This window comes from Chiloscyllium plagiosum, chromosome 35, assembly GCF_004010195.1.
Source record: "Chiloscyllium plagiosum isolate BGI_BamShark_2017 chromosome 35, ASM401019v2, whole genome shotgun sequence".
NCBI lineage: Eukaryota > Metazoa > Chordata > Chondrichthyes > Orectolobiformes > Hemiscylliidae > Chiloscyllium > Chiloscyllium plagiosum.
In genome coordinates this window covers 16,296,739-16,311,739 of record NC_057744.1, presented here as the reverse complement: position 1 = coordinate 16,311,739, position 15,001 = coordinate 16,296,739, and the positions used below count along the sequence as shown (strand labels likewise).

The following is a 15,001-nucleotide window of genomic DNA, read 5'->3' as shown; positions in this document are numbered from 1 at the left end:
TGTATGCTTAGCAGAGTTCCAAATTCCATGATTGGCTTCAGCTCAGGAGACATTGTTGACACAGTTGTCAAAGAACTATGAGCTTGTTTTGACTGATGGCTTGAGAGCTCCTAATAAGATTATGTAGTTTTGAAGAGATTTTTGAATGACAGCTTGTTTTGACAGTTTCCTGACCATTTCAAAGACACCTCAATGTTTTATAGAGCCCATAAGGTCTGTCCATGTGTACATTGGGTGAGTGGGCATGAGTGGCTTTGACTGTGTGCAGCGGACATGGGGATATAAGACAGCATAGGGACATGGAAGGGACATGATGGGATATGAAGAGTACAGAGGGTGCAAGGGCTATGTAGGAGCATGGGCATGGAATAAACGGTGACAGCAAAGAATTCCATCAGTCATGTATAGAATGGGCCTGATTCCCAGGGGACTGAGTGGGGACTTCCAACCCAGTTGCTTTGACAGTTGTCCAGTTCTGTTTCCACCTCCAATCTTTAATCCAGCCTATTACAACCATCTGGTGTTGTATAGCATGTCCAATCGAATGGGGGGGGGTCATGGGATCGTAATAAATTGTGATTCCAATCTTGAGGATAAAAATCTAGGCCTTTCATTTTCATTTGAAATGTGGTTGCGACATTTAATTACCTTTATTGTTGTGCAATCGCTGGGTATTGGTTATTGGGTATTTTCCCCTGGTGGAAAATCTAAGTCTAAAATGCCATTAATTGTCAATGCGAGTCACCCTCAAGCTGACCAACTTCTGTCTAACTGTTACTGACTTGAATTTCATCCATATGATCCCAGTTAATTACTGCACATTGTTGGTTGACCACACCTAGTGATGTTATTGCTGGACTATTAATCCAGAAACTCAGTTAATGTCCTATGGTCCTAGGTTCGAATTCTGTCATGGCAGATGGTGCAGTTTGAATTCAACAATACATATCTGGAATTAAGAATCTATTGATGACCATGTCAATTGTCAGAAAAATCCTCTGGCTCATGGATATCCTTTTGAGAAGGAAATCTGCCATCCTTACCTTGTTGAGCCTATGTGTGACACCGGGGCCAAAGCAATGTGGTTGACTCTCAACTATTCTCAAGGCAATGAAGGCTGGTCTAGCCAATGACACGCACATCCTGTGATTGAATGAAAAAAAGAACCAAAAGATAAGTCCCTGGCACTGAAGGTTCTTGTATATCATATAATGCCTGCAGTTTGGCAGCAAATCATTCAGTCCCAACAAGTCCACACTGCCCCTCTGAAGACCATTCCACTCAGACCCTGCATTTCCCATGGCTAATCCACCTAGTCTGCACATCCTAGGCACCAAGGGCAATTTAGCATGGCTAATTCACCTAACCTGCACAGCTTTGGACCATGGGAGGTAACCATACCGACAGTGGGAGAATGTGCAAACTCCACATAGACAGTCACTCAGTGGTGGTATTGAACTCAGGTCCCTCGTACTGAGAGGCAGCAGTGCTAACCACTGAGCCAACATACCACCCATGAGGATGATCAGAAATATCTCCTGCAGTTCTGGTTATTCTAATTAAGCTAATTAGGCTGGAAGGGAAGAACAAATACAATAGAACTCACAGGATTAGAAGAGTTGAAAAGTGTAAACCAATGATCTGAAACTGCCTCAGATGCTGGCTTAGATGGGGTTCCCAGGGATGGGATTCTAGGAGGATCTTGTGTTCAGGTAGGGGCAGGGTGGCAACGGCTGCTACAAACTGAGAAATATAATGGAACCAGAAAGATCACTCCTGCCCCACCCAGACCCAAAGGGAAAAGCAAAGGAAAATGAAAACACTAACTGGTTGTGTTCTCTTTTTACCTCAGCACTTCTTCCTGCTATTTTCATCAAATAGGAAAATCACAATGTCACCTTAATTAGTCCCGGATTAAAAATGCAGTCAAGACCCAATGACATTCTTAAACCAGCAGATTTAAAGGAGGTTGCTCATTAGGTTAGACTGTGGAAATGATGAGAGTCCTCCAGACAATATTAATTGTCCACCCACCCCTTCAGTCACATTAAAATCTCCCATAGCCAAAGGTAAAATTAAAATTACAAGCAAACAGGAAATAGAATTTCCCATGGAACAGAGATTGTAGAATAAAAAGGAAAACAGAAGAGTATGAATACACCATAAATGTTGCAGAAATAAAAATGTACCTGATAATCTGAGAAGCACCTTAAATATTCACATTTGCTTTAATCTTACAAGGTATGAAGAAAAAACTGACCTATGTCAGTTCAAGGGTTAAAAAGGCAATATGATGTATGTTTTGCATAATATATTACCACTCGTTTTTAATAAAGGAGCTCATTGTCCTACTGCACTGCATTAAAATTCCTGTCATCCTTCTCTAGTATCACAGATAATATAGCACTGAGTGAAGTTTGTTGCACTTACTATAAATTGCAATCATGATCTTTTTTCTATATCTCTCAATTTCGTACAACAGCACTTGTTCCCATTATCTGGATTTATAGTTTTCTAGCTAGTCTTTAAGCAAGAATACTTTTCAATAAAAAGGAACCATTTTAAAGGTCAAGTGACTGTACTGAAAAGAGTTTGTTAATTGGCAATTGTTGGAAATGGGCCAATTTTGTATTCCAGGAATCAAAGAGGTTTTTGTCTGAACTCTTTTAAAAAACTAAGCTGGGAACCACAAAGAAAATGACACCGACACACATATAATAAGAAAATATCATGAATATGTTTAGAGTTAGAGGATCATAGAGATGCACCGCACAGAAATAGACCCTTCGGTCCATGCCCACCAGATATCCCAACTCAATCTAGTCCCACCTGCCAGCACCCAGCCCATATCACTCCAAACCCTTCCTATTCATACACCCATCCAGATGCCTTTTAAATATTGCAATTATACTAGCCTCCACCACTTCCTCTGGCAGCCCATTCCAAACACACACCACCCTCTGCGTGAAAAAGTTGCCACTTAGACCTCTTTCATATCTTTCCCCTCTCACCCTATGCCCTCTAGTTCTGGACTCCACAACCCCAGGGAAAAGACCTTGTTTATTTACCCTATCCATGCCCTTCATGATTTTATAAACCTCTATAAGGCCACCCCTTAGCCTCCAATGCTCCAAGGAAAACAGCCTCAGCCTATTCACCCTCTCCCAATATCTCAAATCCTCCAACCCTGGCAACATCCTTGGAAATCTTTTTTGAACCCTTTCAAGTTTCACAACATCGTTCCAATAGGAAGGAGACCAGAATTGCACTTAATATTCCAAAAGTGGCCAAACCAATGTTCTGAAGAAAACAGATGCAGTTAGACCTCGCAATGCTATTTTCATTTTTAATCAACCTGTTCAAATGGGTTATGACAAACTTCTTGACCAGGTGAGATATGAACCCAGGCCTTCTGGCCAAGAGGGAAAGACACTGCCATGGGCTTACAATGGTACATAGTTGTGCAAATAAAAGCAACGGTCATGACCAATGAATTCCTTTGACAAGCTAGCAACTGTGGTTCCATTACATTTGACTAATTACCCATATCTTTTGGAAGATTCAGAGTGTAAAACTCATTTACCAATCTGAGATGTTATGAAGGTGCTTTATTATGAATAGTTCCTTTGAATTCTTGGTTAACTGCTTGTGGAAAGTTATGCTTTTCCATATTGAACCTGTCAGGACAGTGGGGTATCTTTTTTTCAAAATGACTTCTTATAAATCGCCTGGTTTGAATTAACTAGAGTATGAAGGCTATGCACCGTTGGATTTATTGCAAACGCATCCCTGTGTTTTTATCGATTTGCATCATAAATTGCTCGGGATTCAAGCTCACAGGCTGCTAAAAGAAAAAAGATACCAGCTTATCCTCTGCCTTTCTGTAAAATTGTTGTTGTGAGTTCGGTGAGAACGAAAATCCTGATCTAGCTGTTCTCTTGAAAATGACATGAACAACTTCTTTCTAATGAGGCCTGAGTCAACTGAATCTGTGAAGACACAGACAACTGCCCATATTTTGCATCATCTTTCTATGCTTGACTGGATCCTGATGGAAAGCCATCTTGAACATTTCATACTTTATCCTCATTTCCTTCAAAAACTAACAGTTATTGGCCAAAGTCTTTTTTTAACCAAAACTTTGCAGAGAAACATTCTTTTTCCTTACCATGTGTGTTTATATATTTGGTTATTTACAGGGGAAAATATTTATAAGACCACAAGCCCATAAGGGCAGTATGGTGGCTCAGTGGTTAGCACTGAGGGTCAGAGCCAAGGACCTGGGTTCGATTCCAGCCTTGGGCAATTGTCTGCATGGAGCTTGCACATTCTCCCCGTGTCTATGTAGGGTTTCCTTCAGGTGCTGCAGTGTCCTCCCACAATCCAAAGTTGTGCAGGTTAGGTAAATTGGCGGTGCTAATTTGCCCCTAATGTTCAGGGATGTGTAGGTTAGATGTATTAGCAAGGGGTAAATGTAGAGTAATGGGGAATGGGTCTGGTTGGGTTACTCAGCTGAGGGTAGGTATGGACTTGTTGGGCCAAATGGCCTGTTTCCACATTGTAGGGATTCTATGAAGTTGTAGGAGCAGTAGTAGGCCTTTCAGCCCATCAGGTCTGATCTACCATTCAATTAGGTCATGTCTGATCAGATTAACTTCAACTCCACCTTCCTGCCTTTTCTCCATTCCTATTGATTCCCTTACTGATTGAAAATATGTCTGTCTTGGCCTTGAATGTACTTAATGACTCAGCCTCGACACACCACTGTGAGGGAGAATTCCACAGATTTACCACTCTCTGAGAGACAAAATCCCTCCCCATCTCTGTCTTAAATGTGCAATCCTTTAATCTTAGATCATGTCTTCTGATTTCAGATTCTTCCTCAAGCATTTGCTCTGTTAGGTTATGATCCTTGCCCAGGTAAATAGTGCGGTGAAGAAGGCATATGGCGTACTGGCTTTTATTGGTAGAGGAATTGAGTTCCGGAGTACTGAGGTCATGTTGCAGTTGTATAAGACTCTGGTGCGGCCGCATCTGGAGTATTGTGTCGCCATACTATAGGAAGGATGTGGAGGCACTGGAACGGGTGCAGAGGAGGTTTACCAGGATGTTGCCTGGTATGGTAGAAAGATCGTACGAGGAAAGGCTGAGGCACTTGGGGTTGTTTTCATTGGAGAAAAGAAGGTTTAGGGGTGACTTGACAGAGGTGGACAAGATGATTAGTGGTTTAGATAGGGTCGACAGTGAGAATCTTTTCCCACGTATGGAGGCGCAACATCGAGGGCCGAAGGGCCTGTACTGCGCTGTATTCTTCTATGTTCTATGTTCTATGTTTTACTGCACTCATACAACCAAAGGAACAGGAGTAGGCCATTCAGCTCCTCAAACCTGTTCGACCATTCAATGAGATAATGGCTAGTCCATGGACTCACTCCAAATGCTTGCCTCTGGTCCACATCAAATTTTACAAAATAACCTATCCACCTCATACTTAAAATTAACAACTGATGCAGTATCCACTATCGCTTTTGGAGGATCAGATCATCCATTAACCTTTTAAACTCTAGAGAAAACATTACTAATTTGTGAAATCTCTCCTCATAACTTAATCCCTGAAATACAGTTATTATTGTCGTAAACCTATGTTGCACTCTGTCTGATAAATCCTTCCTATCAATATATCCTTCATAAGGACAGATCTGCTCACAGTACTCCAAGTAGGGTCCAGGACACAGGATCAGGTAAGACTGCAGAGTTAGCATGTAAGGGGTTAACTACAGGTTTACTTGTTTCAATGGTAGATGCTTAGAACAGTCTGGACAGACCGAGAAGTGAAGATTTAAAACAGCCTGTGCTATGTCTACTGACTGGACAATTTGTTTCCTGAGTGAAAGGTTGGTGTTATTCATTGTATCACTTGTAGGTGTCTTTTCCATTCCTCTAAATCCCGCAAAAATAGGATCCCTTGGAAAAAGTGATGAGACCTGTCAATGAGTGGTCCCAATCAAACTGGCAGATGGTGGCAATGAAGCAAACAAGGATGGGCATAGAGTGTTGGCAGCAGGATAACTAATTGTGGAACAACGTGAAAGCACCTTCCTATTCCCAGGCTCTCTTCTTGTGGAGGTCATGTCTGTGCTTCCTGTTGTCAAAGATAATTGATCAGACTGCGGAAATGGTCAAGTTGGCAATTTTCCTTTGGCTACATAATCTCAGGCAGGTTCCATGATGTGTAGTTCACATGATGTGTAATGGAACTTCAAACTTCCATCCAGGATCTCAGCACTCAACAAACATCAGTTAATGTAAAACTATCTTTATTTTGTCTGAGGAATATGGAGCCATCATTGCTTTCGTTGATTAACAGCTCAATGAGACTTATTTTCACCAAAGAATGAAAGTGTGCATTAATTAAGTGCTGTGATTAAAAAGTCCAGACCACTTGGAAATCGAGATTTCACACAAAAGATTAATCTTACATTCTGAGAACCATAAATTGAAATTGCCTGTAGGTGATAAACCTGAAACAAATAGATTTAGCACTGAAATGCTAATTAGATGCAATTTTCATAGGGTACTAGTACCAATTCTACTTAAAGGGTAGAGTGTTCTGGGAGCATGTAAAGAGATGGTTTAGGGACCAAGGCAGAAGATGTATAATGTTTCAGATGTAATGCAGAAGGTCTTAATAGAAAGGGTTCAGAGACAAAGGGATTTTCCTTACCCACAGTGGTATAAATATAAATCGATCATCCTCAGTCACTGTTTTGTGTTGTTTCATCTTCTCCCAGTCCTAATGCAGCATTTAGTCTTTTTATTTGAAATCCTCAAAGAACATAGAACATAGAAAAATACAGCGCAGTACAGGCCTTTTGGCCCTCGATGTTGCGCCGATCCAAGCCCACCTAACCTACACTAGCCCACTATCCTCCATATGCCTATCCAATGCCCGTTTAAATGCCCGTAAAGAGGGAGAGTCCACCACTGCTACTGGCAGGGCATTCCATGAACTCACGACTATCCGAGTAAAGAATCTACCACTAACACCTGTCCAGTGCCTCAGCCTTTCCTCCAAGGAGTTCCAAGGAAATATTATTTGATTTGTCATAGATTTTCTCAGGGTGGTGGAGACTCCAACAGATTTACAAAAAAGTGTGACACTCATCTAGAGGTCTGCTCCCCCTTTCTAAGGGATCCTTTATTTGCTGGATGTAGAGGAATGCAGGTAAGTTGTCACACCCATAAGTGAGAATCCCAAAGTCAGCAGCTGTATTTGAACTCAGTGCTAAGTTTGAACATACTCTATTTTCTAGATGTTGAAAGCATTAGAATAGTCATAAATGTCTTTTAAAGGGTAGTTAAGATCCGTAGAACTGTTAAGCTACCAATTTATTGAAACATCTAGCCTTTTAAAAGCATCTGCATATCTGTGTCTTTGATAGTTGAAAAGCAATCTGTTCTAATAATTTCAATAGCTGTTTATTGACAGAAAAGTGATATCTTGAGTTCTTTATTTCTGTTTGACTGCTTTCCATAACGTATTACTATCATAGCAGGGGAGGCTCTAATTACACAGTTTGATGCTCAGATGACAAGGTTATTAAAGGTTTAGCTTACTTTGATATTAGATTATGAATACACATCGAGCAGTGCTGTTAAGGGTTTCAGGACTTGAGGTGATTTAAATGTTTTGAATGAGCTTTCTTGAGCAAGAGTGCTTTTTAATATTGTGAACACTGTAACAGTTACTTGGAACTTTATTTTATCTCCGCATTCTTGCCAAGGTATGCCCGTGGTATATACTGGTGAATTGGCAGTGAGGGTTTAAGGACAAAGAGCCATGGGTGGGGAATTATGTGATATCATTAGTTGTCAGAAAGTTAGCCTTGAGGCTACGATGTTAGCGTGGTATGGGTTTTCATGTAGGACATGGGGAGTTGCAGTGGTGGGCTAGATTTTGTTTTCCCATCCACAAGATGAGAGTGTAACTGGCTAGGCTAGCATTTATTGTTCAGCCAACAGATAAGAGTTACACATTGCTGTGGGTCTGGAGTCACATGTAGGCAAGACCAGGTAAGGGTGACAGATTTCTTTCTCTAAAGAAGGCTAATGAGCAAGATGAGCTTTTCCAACAATGGTCTTTTGGTCATCATTAGCCTCTTAATTCCAGATTTTTACTGATTTCAAATTCCACCATCTGCTGTGATGGGATTTGAACCAGAGTCCCAGCAATAATGCCATTAGACCATCACCGCCCCCTAGAGGGTGTGGGATGGCATGTAACAATATGGATAGTTTGTAAGGTATGAGAAAGTGTAAAGGGTGAATGCTATAGAGCCTTATGTATAAGAAAACAACTACTACAGAGTCCACATAAACAAGATCGTTCTTTTAACTATCTCACCACACAAAGTCACAGAAGCATACAGCACACAGAAACGCCTCTTTTGGTCCAACTCAGCCATGCCAACCAAGCTTCCCAAACTAAACTATTTCCACTTGCCTGCATTTGGCCTATATCTCTCTAAACCTTTTCTATTCAGGTACCTATCTAAATGTAACTGTACTTGCACCTACCACATCCTCTGGCAGTTCATTCCACACATGCATCATCCTCTGTATGAAAAAATTGCCCTTCCAGCCCCTTCAATTTTTTTCTGCTCTGACTTTAAAAATACACCCCTTAGTTTTAAACTCCCCCGTCCTTAACTCTCCACCCCTTTACATTTGCTATTTACCTTATCTATACCCTTCATGATTTTATAAATCTCTATAAAGTCACCCTTCCATCTCCTACGCTCCAATGAAAGAAGTCCCAGCCTATTCTTTAAACTTCAACACTCCAGCTCTGACAACATCCTGGTAAATCTTTTCTGAACTCTCTCTAATTTAACAATATCCTTCCTATAGCAGGGTGAGCAGCACTGTACACGGTACTCTAAAAGTGGCCTTACCAAAGTCTTGTACAACATCAAAATGATGTTCCAACTTCTATACTCAATCATTTGAGCAATGAAGGCAAGTGTGCTAAATGCCTTCTCAACCACCCTGTCTACCTGTGATGCAACTTTCAAAGAACTATGTACCTGAACCTCTAGGTGTCTCTGTTTGACCACACTACCCAGGGCCCTACCATTAACGATATACATCCTGCCCTTGTCTCCTACTGTCAAGTCAATTTTGTATCAAATTGGCAAGCTATATCTGAATCCCATGTGATCTAACAATACTAAATGGTCTACCAAGCAGAACAATGTCAAAGGCTTTACTAAACTCTATTAGACAATATCTACTGCTCTGCCCTCATCAATCTTTTTTGATATGGCCTCAAAAAACTCAAGTTTGACAGGCTTGATTTCCCACACACAAAGCTATGCTGCCTATCCCTATCCCTTGCTTCTCTCAATCCCATCTCTCAGCATCCCCTCCAACAATTTACCACCATTGATGTCAAACTCTCAGACCTATGGTTCCCAGGCTTCTCCTTACAGCCTTTCTTAAAAAAAGGCACAACACTAGACACCCTTCTGTCCTCCAGCATCTCACTGTGACTGTGTTTGATACAAATATTTTTGCTCGGGGCCCTGCAATTTCTTCTCAAACTTCCCACAACATCCTGAGATACATTTGATCAGGTCCCAGAGACTTATCTGTTTTTATGTTTTTTAAGACCTTGAGCACTTCCTTTTCTGTGATGTGGACTCTATTCAAAACATTACTATTTATTTCCCTGAGTGCCCTTGCCTCCATTTCTTTGTTCACAGTAAAAACTGACATGAAATATTCATTTAGTATTTCTCCCGTCCCCTGTGGTTCCACACCTAGACTTTAAGGATTCTTATTCTCTCCCTAGTTGCTCTTTTGCTTTTAATGCACATGTGGAATCTCTTTGAATTATCTTTAAACTTTTCTGCCAAGGCTATCTCATATCCCCTTTTTGCCATCCTGATTTCCCCCTTAAGAATGCACCTACACTCCTTTATAATCTGTAAGAGATTCACATATGACTCCTTCTTATTCTTTGCAAGAGCCTCAATATCTTTGTTCATCTGTTGTTCCCTATCCTACCCTTACCTTTCACTGTAACAGGAACATAATGCCCCTGAACCCCCGTTGTCTTGTCAATCTATTGGTTTACCAGTCACATGGTAGACTCCGAGCTCATCTAGATCAACAGGTCCATCAACATCCAACTGGGAATGCTGGGAATAAAATGTCTGCTATTTTGGGCACCTTTTCTGATTTTGGATACTGTAAGCCAGAAAATTCTCTGACCCCAGCTGTGTGAATCAAAAATCTAGTGTCCCCAAAAATCTTCTGATATATTTCAGTGGTTCTCTCACAATTCTAGTAAGAAGAGATCATAAAATGGTTAGCATCACTTAGAGCGATGCTTGGAATCAGTAACTTTGCATTTATTCCCATGTAGCCAGTCACTGTTAAGAGAGGATATTAGAGAGAATTAATTTTCGGGTCCACTTCAGAACTGATTGTAGCTAGGGAAAGGTTCATATATATGCTAAAAATGGGGTGGGAGAAACGGGGAGTGCAAGCATTGGTGGAGATTGAGCTCAGAAAGAGAGAACAATAGCTTTCAGGAAGGGTCACTTGACCTGAAACATTAACTCTGATTTATCTCCACGGATGCTGCCAGGCCTGCTGAGCTTTTTCAGCAATTTCTGTTTTTGTTTCTTGTTACATCATCTGCAATCCTGTCAGTTTTTATGAGAGAGAAACAATGTTGGATAGACAAAGGTATGGGTCAATTTCGACCTGGGTGAATCAGTAGCTAAAAATAGGGATCGTTAGTAGCTAATATTGGGTTAGTTGTGCTTGCGGCCCATATGATAAGAAAGCCTGATGTGTGGGGGTTGGGATAAGGAAATAGGAGAAGGTGCTCTGGCCTTAAAATTATTGAACTCACCATTGAGTCCAGAAGGTTGCAGGGATCCTAAATAGAATATAAGGTGATGTCTTTCCAGCTTGTGTTGAGCTTTGCTGGAGCACTGTAGGAAGCCCGAGACTGATATTGGCCAAGGAACACTGTGTGTGTTAAAATGACAGGCAACCGAAGCTCACGGTCATTTTTGCAGACAGAGTGTAGATGCTCTGCAAAGTGGTTGCCCAATCTGCTCTTCCTCTCTCCAGTGTAGAGCAGATCACATGAGCAGCAGCAAATATGGTAGACTACATTGAGTGAAGTGCAAGTCAATTGCTGCCTCTGAGGCCTTGGATAGTGTGGAAGGAGGAAGTAATTAGGCAGGTGTTATATCTTCTGTGATTGCGTAGGAAAGTGGGTTTGTGTGGAGGTATGTGGAGTGGAGGAGGAGTGGACCAAAGTGTCCAGGAGAGAGTGGTCCCTGCAAAAGACTGACAAGGGAGAAGAGAGGAATATAAGCTTGGTGGTGGCATCACATTGCAGGTGGCAGAAATAGTGGCTAATGATTCTCTGGACATAAATATTGGTGGGATGATGAGTGAGGGCCAGGGGGTCCCCATCACTGTTCTGAGAAGGAAGAGAGGAGTGAGGGTCAAAGTGTGGGAGATGAGAGCCCTTTCAGCCATGGTGGTGGGGAATCCTCAGTTGGGGAAGAAGGTAGACATTACAGAGGCCCCCTTGTCAAAGTTGACATCATCAGAACAGATGTGATGGAGGTGGAAAAACTGGGAGAATGAAATAGTGTCTTTACAGGAAGCAGGATGTGAGGATGTATATTCGAGGTAACTGTGAATTGGAAGTTTGTAGTGTGTATCAGTGGCTTGCCTATTCCCAGAAATGGAAATGGAGATGTCGAGGAAGAGAAGGGAGGGGTCAAGGATGGATCAGGAGAAGGTGGGATCAGGGTGGAAATTGAAAGCAAAATTGATCAACCTTTCCAATTCTGGACAAGAGAGGGAAGCAGCACCGATGATGTCAACGATGTACTGGAGAAAGAATTGTGTATTAGGGTCAGAGTAGGGTTGGAATGAGGAATGTCACGGAAATGGACAGGCATAACTGGGGAAAAGTGAGGACTGCAGATGCTGGAAACCAGAGTTTAGATCAGAGTGGTGCTGGAAAAGCACAGCAGGTCAGGCAGCATCCGAGGAGCAGGAAAAATCGACGTTTCGGGCAAAAGCCCTTCATCAGGAATGAAGGCCGGGAGCCTCCAGCCACCCCCCCTCCCTGCCCCCTACTTATCTCTCCTTTTCCCTTGAAGACTACCCCTTTTCCTTGAAGAAATGGGAGGAGTTAAAGGAGATGTTGTTCAAAGGGAGGACAAGTTCGACCAGGCAGAGGAAGCTGGAGGAAGATGGGGTCAGTTCATGCCTTTATTTCAAGGAAAAGTGGAGAACTCTCAGACCATCCTGATGGGGATGGATGTGTAAAGGAGTTGAACGTCCATTGTAAAGAGGAGGTTGCTGGACTCTCAAACTGGAAATTTTGAAAGTGACATAAAAGTGCCAGATGAATTGTGGATTTAAGTAGGAAGGGCTTGGACAAGAGGAAATAAAATTGAGTCGAGGTAGGAAGAGATGAATTCTGCGAGGCAGGAGCAGGCAGAAGCAATGGGTCAGCCCAGGCAGTCCTGTTTATGGATTTTGGGAAGGGGTTGAAATGGGCTGGGCAGGGTTGGGACTATGAGCTTGGAGACAGTGAGGTAGAAGATCACCGGATGAAATCAGATTAGTGAACATTGTGGACACATGGGTCTGGTATTCCATGATCCACAGGGAGATAGGAGGAGGTGTCTGTGGTGTAGAGGTTAGTACATCAGACAATAACAGCACAACCTTTGTTGACAGGCTTAGTAGTTCGATATCAGAGGTCTGCCCAACATATGTAAATAAATGATTAAGGATGAATTGAGCTTGTTTGAAGCTCAATTGACTTTGATTACATCAGAAGATGCTGAACTAGGCAGGCGGGTGAGAGAGGGATAACTGATTTAAAGGAAATGTTTAAAATGGCAGGAAGGAAGGGGATGCTACCTTCCAGGATAAAGCAGGGTTCGCAGGGTACTGCCTTTTGCTTATCAAAGTTAGTACCCTCTTCCTTACTAACTGCCCATATTTTAAAACCTGCTCCACAAACCCTACTTTTGAAGGTGCCAATGAACCTCTCTGTAAAGCTCCTGACTTACCTTATTCCATAATCAACTGGGCCTCTTATATTGGCCTGCCTGCAGTCCCAGGAGCATCCACTATGGAGCTTTAGACTGCTGAAACTGTCAGACAATCAAATCACTCCTCCCACTGAGGGGTGGTCATCTCAGCATCCATCAATGTAGTGTCCCTATTCCCCCTAACACATTACAACTCACTGCCAACCTTGCTTCATGCCATGTGAATCATCTGATCTGTCAATTTCTATTCTGTGTTTCAGTTCAATTTCCCACCTTGACCAACTCCCTTGCACTACCCATCTCATCCTTTATCCCACTTATTCAGATTGTGGTTTAAATTACTGAATGACACTTATTACAATTCATATCACAATTCTGCTGACAAGAAACTAACATGTTCTTAAATTGCCTTGAGTCTGTGGTCCAGATGAGTGCTCAGTACAACCACAAAAACATGTTTTTTCTCCTTTTGCAGACACTGCACCTGAGCAACACCGAATTGGAGTTTGGATGGTTAGCTCATTGAAATAGTGATTGGGAAGGGGCTATCTCTAATGCTAATGGATGCAAATGAACAAACTGATGGGTATTGATGAGTGGAAAAATTTAAAAGGGACTTAAGGAACAATTTTTTTTCTTGCAGAGGGTAGTGCATATATGGAATGAGCTGCCAGAGGAAGTGGTAGAGGTTGGTACAATTAGAACATTTAATAAGTACCTAGTTGGGTATATAAATAGGAAAGGTTTAGAGGGATATGGGCTAAATGCTGGCAAATGGGACTAGATTAATTTAGGATATCTGGTTGGCATGGACGAGTTGGACTGAAGGGTCTCTTTCCATGTTGTGTAGCTGTATGATTCTATGACTTTATTTGCTTTAAACAATACATTCATTCCCACGAAGAAATCCTTTCAAACATTTTTTACCTTTCACTATTGCCATTTCTCCGCCATCATAAATCTCTTCACCTAATGCCTCAGCCAGACCCTAAAGTAATCTCAAGGGCAGGTCAGGTGAACAACTAAACCCGACTCCTGTTGGTAAAAGAGGATTTAGCAGTTGGGGCATGGAGTGGGGAAACACTTGCAATAAATCACCCACTCGTTGCTCTCTCTTTGCTTCAACAGGACTCTGTGCACTGCCACATATCATGATCTTCTTTGCCAAAGGCATCTCATGAAGATTTATGAAAATTCCATTCCATTCCTGTCTCAACTTCAGATATGCCCATTGTAAGAGGTTTAGAGCTAAGTAATAAGTGATTAGAGGTAAGTGTGCAATTGTGCCACCTACCTTGAATATCTTTTAAGCAGAGATGGATAGATTTGTGGTAAGCAAAGGGGTGAACGGATTTTAGGAATAGACTAGAGAGTGGAATTGTGGTTAAAATCAGATTGGTCATGATTTTATTAAGTGGTGGAGTGGGCTCAAGTAATCAAATTGTCTACTCTTGTTCCTTGTTGGGATGTTTGTAAGCATAGTAAGTAAGTCAGATCTGCAGTCTTTTGCATTAATTGTCTTATAACTCAAAGTATTTTTAACTGCTTTAATTAATAAATGGCATGTACCAAGTAGACTTACCTTTGCCAGCTTTATTTCAAAGTTTTCCTCTGCATTAAGTTAAAGTAACAAATATAATGTTCATCTGATTGCCTGTTTAAATGTTCAAAATTGAATTGAATGTCAGAAAATCTGTCCTTGAATAAGGTGTTAAAAAGCTATTTTTCTTTGAATGCTAGCAGCTGAACTATTGGAACTAAAATTACAAATTAGATTATGTGGACAATTGAGAAATTAAAATATTTAATTAAGTACCAATGACAGCATCAACTTAACATGACTTTAAAACCACACCATAATCAAGCTCACACTTCCTTGATAGCATAATGATCAT

General features: G+C 41.5%; 1 long non-coding RNA gene across 3 annotated transcripts in view; it reads right to left on the bottom strand.

Moving 5' to 3' along the window:
* The window catches only part of LOC122540672, a 28,365-nt gene extending 13,590 nt beyond the window's left edge, over nt 1–14,775 (bottom strand). The window contains exons 1-2 of one of the 3 annotated variants that reach the window (XR_006309372.1): nt 14,689–14,775; nt 1,044–1,143 (exon numbers count right to left, since the gene is read on the bottom strand). This is a non-coding gene — a long non-coding RNA (uncharacterized LOC122540672). Of the gene's footprint in view, nt 1–1,043; nt 1,144–2,189; nt 2,235–13,124; nt 13,269–14,688 lie in introns of those variants that run through there. The other 2 variants (XR_006309374.1, XR_006309373.1) reach the window with 2 other exon arrangements.
* Between the last annotated feature and the right edge of the window lie 226 nt (nt 14,776–15,001).